This window comes from Photinus pyralis, unplaced genomic scaffold, assembly GCF_008802855.1.
Source record: "Photinus pyralis isolate 1611_PpyrPB1 unplaced genomic scaffold, Ppyr1.3 Ppyr1.4_LG6, whole genome shotgun sequence".
Lineage (NCBI taxonomy): Eukaryota > Metazoa > Arthropoda > Insecta > Coleoptera > Lampyridae > Photinus > Photinus pyralis.
Genome location: NW_022170663.1, coordinates 9,605,317 through 9,621,941, shown reverse-complemented (window position 1 = coordinate 9,621,941; position 16,625 = coordinate 9,605,317). Strand labels below are relative to the sequence as shown.

General features: G+C 35.8%; 1 protein-coding gene across 3 annotated transcripts in view; it reads right to left on the bottom strand.

Annotated features, from left to right (window-relative positions):
* Positions 1-16,625, bottom strand: part of LOC116173128 (band 3 anion transport protein-like) — a 72,413-nt gene that overhangs the window by 46,652 nt on the left and 9,136 nt on the right. Inside the window, exon 1 of one of the 3 annotated variants that reach the window (XM_031490410.1) lies at positions 14,860-15,036. The exons of the other annotated variants lie outside the window; for them this stretch is intronic. The gene's annotated coding sequence lies outside the window, so the exon portion shown is untranslated. Of the gene's footprint in view, positions 1-14,859; positions 15,037-16,625 lie in introns of those variants that run through there. 3 annotated transcript variants of the gene reach the window in all.

Genomic DNA, 16,625 nt, shown 5'->3' with positions numbered 1-16,625 from the left:
TGCGAAGGGCTAATGAAGAGTTATTTCGGGACTGTTAAACGAAATTGCTTGTATTTTATTTATTTACCAATCAAATATATAGTAACTAAAGCCTAACATTCCTTTATACAGGGTGGCCCATTAGTTCGATATCTCTGGGCGATGCTACAAAAAAAGTTAAAATGCAAAATTGTGTTTTATGTACTGGGTGCTCGATAAATATGGTAATAGGTTCTGAGTGAATAAAATGAGTTTAGAATTTTTAAGGGGAGAAGGGAGCGAAAGATTGTGTTAGACTTCTGTTGGCGCTCACCAAGTGCGATTTTTTTACGGTCGGTTCTAAAGGTCGAAGGGTTGTTTATTTTGAGATTCTGTAACTCCGAGTTAGTTGTACCGTTTTGGACTAAAATACCGTACCGTTTAATTGGCAGATAAGCATTTGATGCTTTTGTTTCCGGTAAGCATAAAAAGGGGAGTCTTGTTCCGTTTTCCTGCATCTCGTTTCCTCGTAGATACCACTAATTAACTTGCGCTTCCGTTACCGTTTGAGAAATCGCTAGCGTGTTCGGGTGTCGCAATTTTGTTTTAGTTGTTCCCCTGGACGTAACCACCCGCCGAACCCTGGACGTTTCTTCAATTAATCACTTGTGGCTACCGATTTTTCCAAAATCCCGAGACCGTTGCATCACCTCCGACTCTTGACCAAAACCAAGGTTGTCATCTTCTGGTGACGCCTGAGGAAATCCGGATCGACCACCGACTGCTACCGTTTTTTGTTGTTGTTGTAAAGTATTACTACCGTTCATAAAATAAAGTAGGGACTTGAAGGGTACAGCACCGTCCATCCCGGAATTAACCACTTGCGAAACAACCATCACTGTCTTGTCTCGGAGGTAATCACGGGCGAAACGTGTCCGTTTCCTCCGTGAAGGTCGCCTCAACCGATAACTTTGCCTCCGACTATAACTTTTACCCCGATAAGCACTTCTGGCACACTTTTGTCCCTCGACTGTTTCCTACCCGCTCAGGGATTTTTTCAATCTTAACCGTTACCTTCAGTCTAGGTGATTCTAACAAGTATACTTTTCCTCTGCCTGTTGAATCCGCACCAAATTTCAGTCTCCCTTAGCACGGCACAAAGATTCTCGACTGGAATGTTAGTTGTGGAGCGAAAACCGATTCGATTGCCTTCCTAGAACCCCCCGAAGAGATCAGTCTCCGTTATAGTATACCGAGTGATCAGATACTTCTTGTGTTGCCAGAGTTATTTACTGGCTTGGCTCTTAAATGCTACCGAAATATCCGTCTCCGCTGGCACACTTTTTTTTACCAATTTCCAAAATATTTATTTTCCGATTGATATTAACTTTGAGGCACAGATTAGCCGCCTTGTCCAAAGGGTAAATGAGTCCACTTAGGCTGGTCAATCTAGGCTGGTTTATATAAGTGAGGTAGAAAAAATTAGTAACAAAGTGATCTCTGCGGAAATGAGTACTAAATAGGGTCCTTGTTAACCCCTCAAAAATCGCTCTTTGTCGCATTGGTGGAACTTGGAAAAAAATGGCCGCCATCTTGATTTTTTTCGAATTTATTAAATATTTCGTAAAGTATACATTCATTATATCAAAACAACTCAAGAGACTTTTTTTATGGAGAATCAAAAGTTACCTGTAATAAAAAAAGTTTAAGTCTATTGATCAAAAAACAAAAAAGTTATTGAAATTTATATGATTTGGGTAATTATCACATCTGTGATAGCAGTTTTAATTAAATTAGGACTTAAATTATTTTAAACCTGTACCGGTGTCCAAAGAAGATTCATGATATTAACCAGTTACGTCACACACTATACAGGATTGTGACTTGCGTAACGCATCATAGGGATTTAAATGTAAAATTCATAACATGCGATTATTGGCTCCCCAAATTATTTTAGAGCTAAAATGTATTAAAGTTTTTTGTAGAAAAACAACTGTATTAGTTTTCAATTTTTTTCATATAAAGACGGAAAATTGGAAAAATAAAACCCGCGCCCTTTTCAATAATCTGCGATGCCATGGAATTTTCTAAAACAAAAAGATATCCACTTATCAATTAGCAGCAGTTGGAAATTGATTTTATGATCGACTTGGTTACTGTCTTGCAGTTAATGGTGACTTATTCGAACGTTTATTGTAAATTGTTCTATTAGGAACCCGTTTTTAGTTTTATGTTGAATTCGGTGTTCTAAATTAAATACTTTTTGATAGAATTTGATTTGTTTTATAGCAGACATTCCATGGGGATGACGGATATTGGCGTAGTTTTTGTATTAGAAAATTCCATGGCATTACAGATTATTGAAAAAGATGGGGGTTTTATTTTTCCAATTTTCCGTCTTTATTATGCAAAAAAATTGACAACTAATACGGTTGATTGACGTAAAAAATTTTTTCTACAAAAAACCTTAATACATTTTTGCTCTAAAATAATTTGGGGAGCCAATAATGGCATGTTATGAATTTTACATTGAAATCCCTATGATGCGTGACGCAAGTCACCACCCTGTATATGCGAATGACTTCAAGGCATAGCTTAAATTCAGAATTGTGTTTAGCCTCACTACCACCAACCGAAGAAGCTGCCAAACAGCACATTAATATCGTGAATCTTTTTTTTTTATTGATGTATTGTTCCATGTGAATTATTTGGATATATTTAATGTAGCAGGTAAGTAGAGGGAAGCAAATAATTGAATGTTTTTATTTTCTTTGGGTTATCGATTTCGAAGCTCACTTCATCATGAGACCTTGCTAAAATATATAAACGACTCTAGTGAGCCGATAACCTAAAGAAAATAAAAACATTCAATTATTTGCCTCCCTCTACTTACCTGCTACATTAAATCATGAATCTTCTTTGGACACCGGTACAGATTTAAAATAATTTTAAGTCCCGATTTAATTAACACTGCTATATCTGCATTATGTTTTTGAAATACATCTAAGTCTCGACACAGATGTGAATAATTATTGAGTATTTTACTTTAAAATCCTTATTTTCAAAATTAGGCATGCAAAACAGTTTTAACTAATTCAGATATTTACCAAATTTTAAAAAAATCCATATTGCCAAATCATATAAATTTCAATAACTTTTTTTGTTTTTTTATTACAGGTAACTTTTGATTCTCCATAAAAAAAAGTCTCTTGAGTTTTTTTGATATAATGTATACTTTACGAAATATTTAATAAATTCGAAAAAAATCAAGATGGCGGCCATTTTTTTCCAAGTTCCACCAATGCGACAAAGTGCGATTTTTGAGGGGTTAATAAGGACCCTATTGAGTACTCATTTCCGCAGAGATCACTTTGTTACTAATTTTTTCTACCTTAACCACCTATTTTGACTAGCCTAACTGTTTCGACTTACGAACTTTAGATGACATGGTCGTATGTCACAAGAGCCTTTATTGGTTTCACGGTTGCACCATAATTAGTTTCTTGAATATCATTTGTGTTACCGCCGACCGATTACCGAACCGTAACTGAGTTTGCTCAGACCGTTAAGAATTATGAAGATTTGTACCGAGAGGCCCTTCAGGCTTTATCATTCCGATTTTCCGTTCAGTAACCAGTAACCAGTCGTCACATCAAACCGATGGGGCCTTAGATACGCCGAACTCATTTCCACTCAAAACCAAAGACAATGGGTTTCTTCGCAGCCCATTCCCTGGCAACCGAATTCCAAAAACCGCAACTGGACTCCATCTCGAAATTTCTCCGAGCGACCCACCACAAATACTCCCGCACGTGTTACTACACCTTTCCGACCGCCTGCAACCAATCAATCTGCAAATTTCGACGAGGCTCTGTTTGCTGGAAGTGTGGACAAACTGGTCATTGGAGGTCACAGTGCCTAACCGTCCCATGCGTAATTCTGATGGCATTTCAATATCTCCGGACAGTGCTTTCACTTGTAACTAGGTGATGATTGCGAAACGATTGTAGGTGACGCTAGTTAAACATTACCAAACAATTTACACAGGTACACGTACTCCTTTATCTTATTATTAGCTGTCCACATGCAAACTTCAGAAGCGAGATTCTGTCTTGTTTTTGTGAATCATAAATCAAATGCAGTTGACGAATCCCACTTATATCCCAAACAACAGATTGGTTCGATCAGTGGCATACAAAGATTTTAAACCTAACACCTAATTATTATGTGCGGAAAGCTTTTAAAAAACCCTAGATCCATTACTTGTACTTAGGTGTGCATAAGGTTATTTTTGATATTTGAGTGTGGGATTGCTAAATCTCTGTGGCTTTATGTAAAAAATAAGATAAAAGGTAAAAAACGTGCGGAGGTTATAAAACGACGCGCTCTTATGAAACACCAGTAATCAAGATGAGATTCATAGTGTTAACCGTGGTTTTAACGTTCCTAATCTTCGAGGTGGTTGCGGTTTCTGGATCCAAAACCAACCAATTAGGTACTTTCAGTTTTAACTAATACGTGTAGGTACATATATTTCTATCTTACAGAAGCAAAAGACGGAGAATTGGAGTACACTTTGACGGCGATTCGTTGCCTTCAAGGCGCGATATCTACTTCTACTGTGCGACAGACTCTTGGGCGCATCTATTGGCTAATTTTTACTTTCACCCGTTGCTCAATACCACTGCTCATGATAAGTACTGACTATGTAGCCAAATGCATTACGAGAATTGAACAGTTCGATGAAATAACATTTGGGACGTCAACATGGCGCTACTATGATGAAATAACTGCCATTCTAAAACAGGCTCCGCTCTCATCGGGCGTAAAAATATGTTTGGGGTTACCTACTACGAGTTGAAACATTCGCCATTTCCGTATGACCATAATGTAACCATTGTAGCTGTTCTGTTAACTAAATATTAATATAGCTTTATTAGGAGTAGCCTTTTTTCCTCTCATAATCCACATTCAGAGCACCATTTTTAGCGCATTTTCCAACGGTTCACATTCATGGTCAACCGTAACCGGATCTGCCATTTTAGTTTCTCTCATTTGATCCATCATGCTCCCGGTCTCGGTTATGAAATACTTCTTGGCGTAGATTTTCTTTCCCGAACCGACTTGCATTTCAACATGAAAACTGCCAATTGATTCCTTGGCAGTTTCCTTGTTTCTCCTGTTAGTGTCGCTTCTTCTTCTGTTAGCCCACCGCTAACCGCCGCCAAGAAGCCGAATTACAACAATCCCTTCATACCGAGTTACAACTGTTTGAAAATCTCAATTAAATTGAAGATGACATCTGGCCCCGAGATTCCACTCCGAATGGTTGCTGAAAATATCATAGAGCGGTCCGAAAGTCCGATCGTCATGGTCCGAAAGAAAGATGGCAGTGCTTTGAGTTCACCGAGAATTTTGTTTCCTCAAAAACAATGCTTTCAATTGTAACTACGTCAGTTTTAAGGTGATGATGCTAGTTAAACATTACCAAACAATTTACACAGGCACACGTACTCCTTTATCTTATTATTTGCTGTCAACATGCAAACTTCAGAAGCGAGATTTTATCTTGGTTTTGTGAACCATAAATCAAATGCAGTTGAGGATTCCCACTTATAGCTATCCTAACCCATAGATTGGTTCGATCAGTGGCGTACAAAGGTTTTAAACCTAAAACCTAATTATTGTGTGCGAAAAGCTTTGCCTCGTTATCGACGTAATTAAAAAACCCTAGGCCCATTACTTGTTGTACTTAGTTGTGCGTAAGGTTTATTTTTGATATTTGAGCGTGGGATTGCTAAATCTCTGTGGCTTTATGTAAAAAATAAGATAAAAAAGTTATAAAACGGCGCGCTCTTATGAAACACCAGTAATCAAGATGAGATTCATAGTCAACCGTGGTTTTAACGTTCCTAATCTTCGAGGTGGTTGCGGGTTCTCGATCCAAAACCAACCAATTAGGTAAATTCAGTTTTAAGTATAATACGTGTGGGTATATATATTTCTATCTTACAGAATCAAAAGACGGAGAATTGGAGTACCCTTTGAAGGCGATTAGTTGCCTTAAACAGGGCCTCACGATATTTACTGCTTCTGTGCGACAGACGCTTGGGCGCATCTATTGGCTTCTTTTTACTTTCACCGCTTGCTCAATACCACTGCTCATAATAAGTACTGACTATGTAGGCGAATGCGTTAAGAGAATTGAAGATTTGGATGAAATAACATTTGGAACGTCAACATGGCGGTATTATGATGAAATAACTGCCATTCTAAAACAGGCTACGCTCCCAACGGGCGTAAAAGAATGTTTGGGGTTAACTACAACGAGGTGAAACATTCGCCATTTCCGTATGACCATACGGTTACATAACCATTGTAGCTGTTATGTTAACTACATATAATATAGCCTTATTCGACTAGACTTTTTTCCCCCCTTAATCCACAATTAAAGCACCATTTTTTATTTGTTATTTTAATTTCAAACAAGTCAGAATTAATATAAATGTTTAACGCCCGTTGGTCACGCACATTCCATGAAGCCCTTTCACTTTTTACATTCGGTTTAATGGTGGGTTGATACCAGGGGCGGACTGGGTAACTGCGGGCCAGGTGGAATGACATAGGTTACGAGCCATTAAAGTATTAGTGTAGTAATAAAGGTGCCGGGGGGGGGGGGGTTAGCTCTGAGGTGCAGCTGATAATTAAGAAACAAAATATACAATCCACACGAGGTGCGTCGCCTATCATTGTATTTCAGCACTTTCATGCAACGACAAAAAAAGATAAATTCATTGTAAAACACTTCAATTAAATTGAAATTGTCCTATCAAATAGATTGGAAGTTAAAATGGGCGTGCCTCAAGAGAGTGTATTGGGACCAACACTGTTCATTATATACGTAAACGATCTGCTAAATCTTTTTACTTACAACCCTAACATTCACATCACTACATATGCGGACGACAATAATATATTAATTACCTGCCCAAAAAGTAGCGATATCCAACCAATTTTTAGTACAACTATGGATACTATTTTAGAATGGATGGAAACTAATAAATTGTGTCTAAATATAAACGAGACAAAATGCGTTCCTTTTGTTACAGCTAGATCAAAACATGACTTTCCCCAATACATTATCTATAAGGACTCGAAGATTGAACTAGAGCAAAATACAAAAACATTAGGCATAAATTTAAATGAAAACCTTAAATGGGACCATTATATAGATAACTTATGTAAAAAACTATCGTCGTCCATTTTTGCAATAAAATCCCTAGCACACAAATGCTCTAGCTAGTACAACCCTCAGAACATTATATTTTGCTTGTTTTGAAAGCCATATAAGATTTGCAATAATTCACTGGGGGCAATCTCCCAACCTATTAAGAATATTTAAGCTGCAAAAATATGTAGTAAGAATAATTTGCTCTATAGGCTACCGTGCCACATGCCGATCCAGGTTCAAAGAATTAATCATTCTAACGGTACCATGTCTGTACATTAATGAAATCATAAAATATGCTCATCAGAATAAAAACACTTTGATTCCCTTTCTCACAACCACAACACTCGATTTAAAAATAACTTGCTGCCTCATAAGCATAAAACGTCATATTACCAAAAAAGTAGTCAGAATAACGCCTGTAAATTTTTCAATTGCTTGCCAACCGATCTAAAAAACATAAATAATATCAATAAGTTCAAAAACACCTTAAAGTCCTTCTTAGTTAATGCTGAATATTATTCCATTAATGAATTCTTTACATAATATGGCGTTGTCGCGGACCTTACATTATAACTGCATATCTTCTATAAATTTTATAATTGTATCGTATTTGTTTGTACCGTTTTATTATTTTACATTATATTGTAACTGTTGACATATTTTCCATGTATATATGCGGACTCACTGCATGTACTGTATATATAGTGAAAATAAAAATATACTCTACTCTACTCTACTCTAATTAAAACAGAATTTTTTAACAACCTAACATCAACCCCAATTATAGAAACGTGTTAATAATTTATTAATAGTGCAAGAAACTAAATACAGCACATACTTATAAATTTCAACGAGCCATTATGATCTACAGGCTAGGTGGCAATCGCCAGCCCCCCCCCCCCCCCGTGCCAGTCCGTTTTTTTCCCGAGAAATTTTGGTGCAGTCGATTTTTGGTAAAAAAAGGAAGGTAATAACTACCTTTTTTTGGGCCCCGAAAAAAAATTGTCTCAGATCGCCCCGGAAAAAAAAATTTCTTATAGAATGTGGCCTGTAGAATCCATAATTTCAAACAGTTCCAAGATTGGGCTACTAGTTCAAAAGTTACAGCCCTTTGAATTTTTTTTCGAAATTGGTTTCTAGTCTATAACTTTTGATTGAGAAGTCTGATCGAAAAAGTACGAATTGATTTGGATTCTACGCGCCCAAATTAATAAGAAAAAGTGTTTTCCCGAGAAATTTTGGTGCAGTCGATTTTTGGTAAAAAAGGAAGGTTACACACTGCCTTTTTTTGAGCCCCGAAAAAAAAATTGTCTCGGATCGACCCGGAAAAAAAATTTTCTTATAGAATGTGGCCTGTAGAATCCATAATTTCAAACAGTTCCAAGATTGGGCTACTAGTTCAAAAGTTACAGCCCTTTGAATTTTTTTTCGAAATTGGTTTCTAGTCTATAACTTTTGATTGAGAAGTCTGATCGAAAAAGTACGAATTGATTTGGATTCTACGCACCCAACCCAAATTAATAAGAATAAGTGTTTTCCCGAGAAATTTTGGTGTAGTTGAATTTTGGTAAAAAAGGAAGGTTATACACAGGGGCGGACTGGGTACTTACGGGCCATTAAAGTATTAGTGTAGTAATGAAGGTTGGGGGGGTTAGCTCTGAGGTGCACCACAAAAACATTTTAAAGTACTCCTTTCTCAAAAATCAATTACCATACAGTTTTTTTTAAATTGCAGCTGATAATTAAAAGTAACAAAATTTACAATCCACACGAAGTGCGGCGCCTATCATTGTATTTCAGCACTTTCAAAATACTGCGACAAAAAATGATAAATTCATTGTAAAACACTTCAAATAAATCAGAATTTTTTAATAACCTAACATCAACCCCAATTAGAGAAACGTGTTAATAATTTATTAATAGTGCAAGAAACTAAATACAGCACATACTTATAAATTCCCAACGAGCCATTATGATCTACAGGCTAGGTGGCAATCGCCACCCGCCCCCCCCCATGCCAGTCCGCCCCTGGTTTATACAATCACTAAACCATTAAGTAACAGTCAAATTAAACAAAGGTTTATTGTGCTTCGCTAACCAACGAAATCATACATTTGTTTCTATTGGCTATTTCATAGTGATCTAGTGAACTAATGATAATGAGCCGCGCATGCGCAGATGTCCGGATGGTATCTGCAATTTTTTATATTCTCTGTGGTACACCTGTCAGCAAATAAAAAACTAAAAATATTAAAAATAAGATGATTGAGCGATGCTAGTGGTTTATTTCAAGCTTCCCCTTAGGCGAAAGAGGTTCTCTCATAACAGTATCCTTTTTGGTGAAACGTGGACCCACTAAATTCGATTCTCAACTTTTTTAACAACTGAGATGATGCACCGCCTGAAGCTCTTCTCAACAAACACTTTCTGGTGCATTCTTTCTTCTTTTCCACATCATAAGATTCAGTGATATAATCTCGACATAACTGCTAAATGACTGTTTCAAGTTTGGGGGTTTGTGGTACTTGGGGGTTTTTGGACACGAGAATAACATGTTCAAAATTAGTTTTTGAAAATAATGAATCGGCCAAATGGCGCTTTTAACCGCCCAGGGAATCAAAATCTTTCCAAAAAGGAAGAATCGCATATTACTAACTGCCTAACATCAAGTAGGTACAGTGGGTGTTTAAAAAAATAAAAAATAATAGCAGTAATCATACCTTAGTGCATGAGATCTGTAAACTGTTACACTTGATTAGACCTAAAATGTTAAGTTAAATTTATACCCAACCCAGGGTAAGTGGGAGAGTCATTTTTTATTGATGGTAATTAAAGCCTGGAAAACGCGAGGAATTTACCATTCACTGATTCATAAAATTTCAACGTAACGTTAGTAGGAATGCAAAGATAACAAAGAAAGGATAATCTTTCTTCAAACAAACATTCATCAGTTTGTTTACTGTATTGTCACCTAAAAATAACGACATACACACTTGAACCCATAATACCAACGGATTTGTTCATCCTGTTTTAAGCAACGGTAATCGGCGAACAGATTACGATACGGTATAAAAATAGTTATATTGATTAAAAAAACAGACGAAACCTCAATTCGAAATTACTTACCACACCATATGAAAACCATAAGCAAACACCCTAAACGCCTAAATTGACTCATTAAAATTACAATGTAAAGTACACAGTGTCAATATTCAAATTTTTCCTACGTTGTTCGTCATTCGGATCGACAACATGGGTACTCTCAACGTGAGCGGATGGATATTTTCGGCCATAGACATTACGTGGGACATTGTCTTCGATGAGAAGTCCAATGTCTCCAACCTTGATGGATTGTCGCTTCTGGTGCCAAAATTTGTCCCGTTGTCGCTCCAGATTGCAGCAGGCTTTCCTTTGATGTTGATGAAGGGGATTAAGGCCTCGATTGTGTCCTTGGAGTTTCAGCAATTTCCAAGTGAGTCGGCGTTGTGGTGACACAGCAAAACACAACTCGTACGATAAACGTTTCCTTTCATCTTGATCGGTACAAGAAAACCAAGGGTATCATTTACATATTTCTCTTCTGGTTGGTCTTGTATTTCTTCCATAACTTTCCTTTGGAACTTTATTTTTGATTTCAGTTCAATTTCCCATCGATTTCAAATGAAGAAGCACTCTTACCACATTCATCCTTCTTGCATTTCCGGTTTTGGTCAGGACACTTATTAGACCAATGTCCTGATTGAAGACAAAGAAAACACAATTTGTTTTCTTGAGCGATGTTCCTTTTTTTTTCATCTTCCATCTTGCGAAATGCTCAGTATTTTACACACTACACATTTGCAGCTGCGTTAAATGCTCCTCGAGTTCTTCTTCTTTTTATCTTCACTTATAATTGGTCGCATTCTGACTTCAGTTACTTTCACATTTGTGCTGAGTCACGAATCAAACTCTCGGAGGTTGCAACCGGAACTTGACGAGTTTAACAAATGTTCATACCATTTGTCCTGTAGAAATTCAGGGAACTTATTCACTAATTCATTTACTAATAATTTGTTAAACATGTAATCTTGTTAGTTGAAATCGGCGATGTTATAAACTAGGGCTTCGATTGCTGTCTTAAAGTCGATTCAAGTTGATGGTTCCTTTTGGTTTGGCCTGGTGAGATTTCGTTATCTCCATTAAATAGTCCAAGATAAATTCCGATTTACCAAATTTCCTTTCCAAGATTTCCCAGACTTTCCGCAGATTACCTTCGGTTGCAAGAAAGTGTTCAACCGCCGCATTTGCCTTTCCCTTAGCAGTGATTAGGACGTAACATATTTTCAACAGAGGTGATGCTGTATTGTTTGGTTGTTCGATCAAAAATGTTGTGGAAGTTTCTTGCCCTGATTCAATTATTAAAGCACATCAGTTTTCGACGGAAAATTTCCTACAAGATCGTTATCAAATAAATAAACGTAGACAACACTTTATGCGCGTGTTAATCCCTTAATCGTGGAAAATACATGTATTTACTCTAGAAAACATGAGAGCCTTTTAACATTAGATTGAGATTATGTTTCGCTATCAACTTGTCATGAACGATTTGATATCAGTAACAATTATCTACTTAATATGTTATTTTTACGTTTTTACAAACGATTACAAGATACCGATTGTAACGTAAATAGCGACATCCGCACAGGTATTAACTTTTGCCTTTAGAGATGGCTTAACGCCGAACGAAATTATTAGAGAAGTTGTCAAGATTATATCAAAATTGTTTCAATAAAAATCTAAAAAAAGCTTAATGTACACAACGAGCTAAAAATACATATAATAAACTACGGAATAAAGCCACCTGCGTTAAAAATTTATTTATACGTATAAATCAAAGATGTACGTAAACATTGTATCTAAAAGTTAAAAGGAAGAAAAACGAAATTTGTCATTTTCGGTTTTTCAGTGATATCTCAGTTATTTTCAATCAAACATTTCTCAGCGTTACGTAGACCCCGAATTTAAACCACCGTGTACCTACAAGAAAACCAGTAGCAATGAAGAGGAGTTTGAACATGAAATTGTTTTTACCGCAGCTTTACATTGTGCAAAAATAAAATTGTAACCTGAAGTGCTTGGGAATGACAAAGTGGAAGATTGAAAATAAGCAATATAACATAAAATTCTTGATTCGTTTTCCTCTACTTCTTATTATCAAACATTGATTTTTAATAAAAACCATACAATACAAAGAATTGATAAATTCAAGGTAAGTTACGGCAGGTATCAACTATAATTAGGGTCGAAAATGAATACGGTTTCATTAAGCTCATTACTTTAATTTTATAGGACTAATCTCTTGCAATATTCGCTTCTGCTGTAACAGTTTTATTATAGTAGCCACATATAAATTATTTTTAGTTAACTATCACTTGTAATTTTGTTTTTTTTGGGTGTATTTTACAACTCTTATCATATGTAGGTCGTGACGAATTATCATTGGTTCATGAGTTTGGAATACGCGTTAGCTTGATTCGTTCTTGTGTACGAGCATGTTTGTAGAAGGCAAATCTTGGTGTATTATTTAAGTCCATGCGGGTTTAATTGCAAATTTTTGAGTATAATATTGTATTCTGGCAATACTCGATGTAATCAGCAAAAAGAATCCGAAAAATAGACGTTAAGATATACAGGGTGTTGCATTTAAAAAACACAACTAAAAAATAACTTTGAATTGGAATTGAGGAATGCCTCAGTACATCTATTGTTTTTAATTTGTGATTTTAACTTGTATTTTTATTTTTAATATTGTTAGTTTTGTATGAATTTCTTTGTCTGTTTGTACTTTTTATTGTATACTACTTATTTATGCTGTAATTTGACGTGTCGCGGATCGCCAGCACTAAATGTGATATTACGACAAAAATATACATTTACATTTCTAAATTGTTCTCAAATATTTGAATAACATAAAAGTACTGCCTTTTTTTGAGGCCAGAAAAAATTGTCTGAGATCGACCGGCATATTCTTATAGAATTTGGCCCGTAGAATCCATAATTTCAAACAGTTTGAAGATTGGGCTACTAGTTCAAAAGTTACAGCCCTTTGAATTTTCTTTCGAAATTGGTTTCTAGTCTATAACTTTTGATTGAGAAGTCTGATCGAAAAAGTACGAATTGTTTTGGATTCTACGCAACAAAATTAATAAGAAAAAGTGTTTTCCCGAGAAATTTTGGTGCAGTCGATTTTTGGTAAAAAAGGAAGGTTATACACTGCTTTTTTTTGAGCCCCGAAAAAAAAATTGTCTCAGATCGACCCGGAAAAAAAATTTTCTTATAGAATGTGGCCTGTAGAATCCATAATTTCAACAGTTCCAAGATTGGGCTACTAGTTCAAAAGTTACAGCCCTTTGAATTTTCTTTCGAAATTGGTTTCTAGTCTATAACTTTTGATTGAGAAGTCTGATCGAAAAAGTACGAATTGTTTTGGATTCTAAGCACCAAAATTAATAAGAAAAAGTGTTTTCCCGAGAAATTTTGGTGTAGTCGATTTTTGGAAAAAAGAAGGTTAAGTATTCAAATACTATGCGAAGTATTCGAATACAAAATATTTGTGAAAGTATTTGAGTTACACATACAAATACTGCTTCCATAAAAGTATTTAATTACAAAGTATTTGAATACTTTAAATAAAGGATTTGAATACTAAAAAGTATTTACAAAATCGAATACTGCCCAGCTCTGGTCGTAATGCATGTATTTCTATATACAAGATGTGAATCTGAATTTCACGTTAGTAGCTGAAACTTTGGGTTTTTGTCACTCATTAAACACCTGCCGATTGCTTTTTTTGTTAACTTTTGAGTTTTGTTAATTTAAAGTGCAATACAGTAGCCAGCCAAGCGTATGGCAAGCGAGAAGTGTCTCATTGTACTTCTTCCTGTAACTCGAACAATCCTGACAGATAATACGGGTTTTTCAGTCGAAATTCCAATAGTGGATTCCCCCTCGAGTCATTACATAACATCTTATAGGAAATGGCATTAGGCCTTTTACAGAAAAAATTGTTACGATGCTCCTTTTGTGGGTCACAAATAGGCAAGCCCAAAAATGTAGGGTGAATACCTTTCAGTTATAAACCGGTTACCCATACAATTTCTATTTACCATTATTATTATTTATATACTGCGAAGTGTTCAATCATTTCCTTGCACAACGGATGACACATTTTCCATTTGAAATATGGATAGCTTGTGGTGATTAATCGGTAACAATATTGACAAGAAGCATGTGAGTGGGAGTCATTGAAGCATTCCACAAAAATTGCATGATTTTCATGTTACTATACGATAAGTCATTATGATCGACAATTACCTAATTTCCTACCGCAGTGGCAAAAAGTGAAACTGTTTTGGAACTGATAAGATAAGAAACAGACTTTACATAACATACTCCGCAAAACTAATCAATATTTAAATTAATGTAAGTTTTATTTCAGACATTCGGTCTTGTAAACCAAAAAAAGAATGCAAGTTCGTAAACCTTTTGCTTGTCTATTTTTAGAATAACTATGCATCCTTTCGTAACTTGAATTAAATTCAAACATGCCTTTGAATCTCATCTTTAAAAAAAATGACATTTAGGCCCCAGCACTATGTACGGTCGCAAAAAAATTGTTTTGAGAAAATTACCTTCATTAATAAAGTAGGTGCTCTAAACTCCAATGTCACAACATAATTTCACCACATTCACCACACGCGAGAAAATGAGTCCATTTTCGATTATTCCCTGTATGTAATCCCTAATGTAACACGTGCGCGCGGTGCTCACTTCGCGAGTTCGCGGACACTAAATTCGAAGTGACCGCACACGCTTTACGAGCCAATCAAATGGCTACATGCCATTGTTTAACAAAAATAAACGGGTTTCGATAAGGAAAGGAAATCATTCAAGTTCAGTGATAACATACCACCACAATCGCGCGTAATCAAATTTTGTGAAATGAAAATGGGACACACGTCTCAAATTCCAGCCTGCCCGAAGTCAATTAGAAAGTGAGATCGTAAATAATAAACCGGCTTCGCGCGTTTTTTAGCGAAGGAAAATTTTGGTACAAATTTAGCTCAACCCCCCTCGGGGAAATTTTTCCTCTCTCGCCATTTCGAGCTATTTTTCAATTACATGTTTACTGATCGTATCGTGTCCATTGACCCGGTATCCGCACCTGGTGATTAGAAAGTATGGGAACTGTTTTTGCTGCACTCGAGTTTCTTGGAAAATTCCCTGGAAAATTGTATTCATTTGCGTATGCGTAGATATGAGAGGAATTTACAATTTATTATCGGATCAATTTTTGTCAAATTCGAAGATTAAAAAAAATTTAAATTGAGGGGGCCAGCGGTACTACTCCCATGCCAAATGCAATGAATTAAAATAATAATTTTGCACTATTGGATACCAGAAAGAGAAACAAAACTCTTTGGTACATTGTCGTCATGCTTTTTTGCAACAGTTTATTTAAGTTATTTCAAGTTTAATAAAAAAAAGAGACATTCTACAATATTTGTAAAGAAATTCTACTGGAATACTTAATTTTTGTAACGAGCGCAAAGTATTTCTGAAGAATCTTCTGGAGATTGGCATAGTTCTTGACGAAATTCATAGTGATAAAGATGATGGTGAGAACTGAGAACACCCACAAATAGAATGAAAAAAACCTAACACTTAAATTAATTATGCGTTATTTAACCCAAATTTAAGCAATAAAGTAATGGATGCCAAATTTAATGTTTGATAGTTGCACATCTGGAACCCATAATCTTTCATATAGCGAAAACTCGTCTTTTTCCCAAGGAAATCGGTACATAGATCACTTCTTGGGCAACGAACAATCGAGTTTGGTCTTATTCCCAAGAAATTTGGCGAATAAGAAACGATTTTGACAACTTTGGGTAAAGATACATATTACTATGTGCCCTACCCTACGTTGGGCGCCAAATGAACATACGATGTGCAATGGCAAACGGTCACTAGAAAGCCCACAAAACGCCTGTCCAGCTAGAGCAATTAAAGTGAGGTACTAAAAAGACATTTAAAAGAAATAGATAATTATAGTTTTTCTAAGTCACGACAAAAATCTCGATATCGGCGTAAATTTTATTCATTTGAGAAATTCAGCAGACATTGGCAACGTCATTATATCTTCAAATATAGTTAGGACCTCTCCAAAAAGTGTTAGTTTGATGAAATTAATTTGATGCATCTTAACTTTATATTAAATTGCTTCCTGAAAGTTTTTACTGAAACGACATCAGGTGCACGGAATAGCAATGAATTGTACTTATTTTCAGCATTTTATATGGCGTAATTATATGCTCGAAATCGATTAATAATGAAATTCGATCTAAATTTGCTAATGTTTTGAAGTGGTCCTAAATGGAAATATTTGAATGGGAAA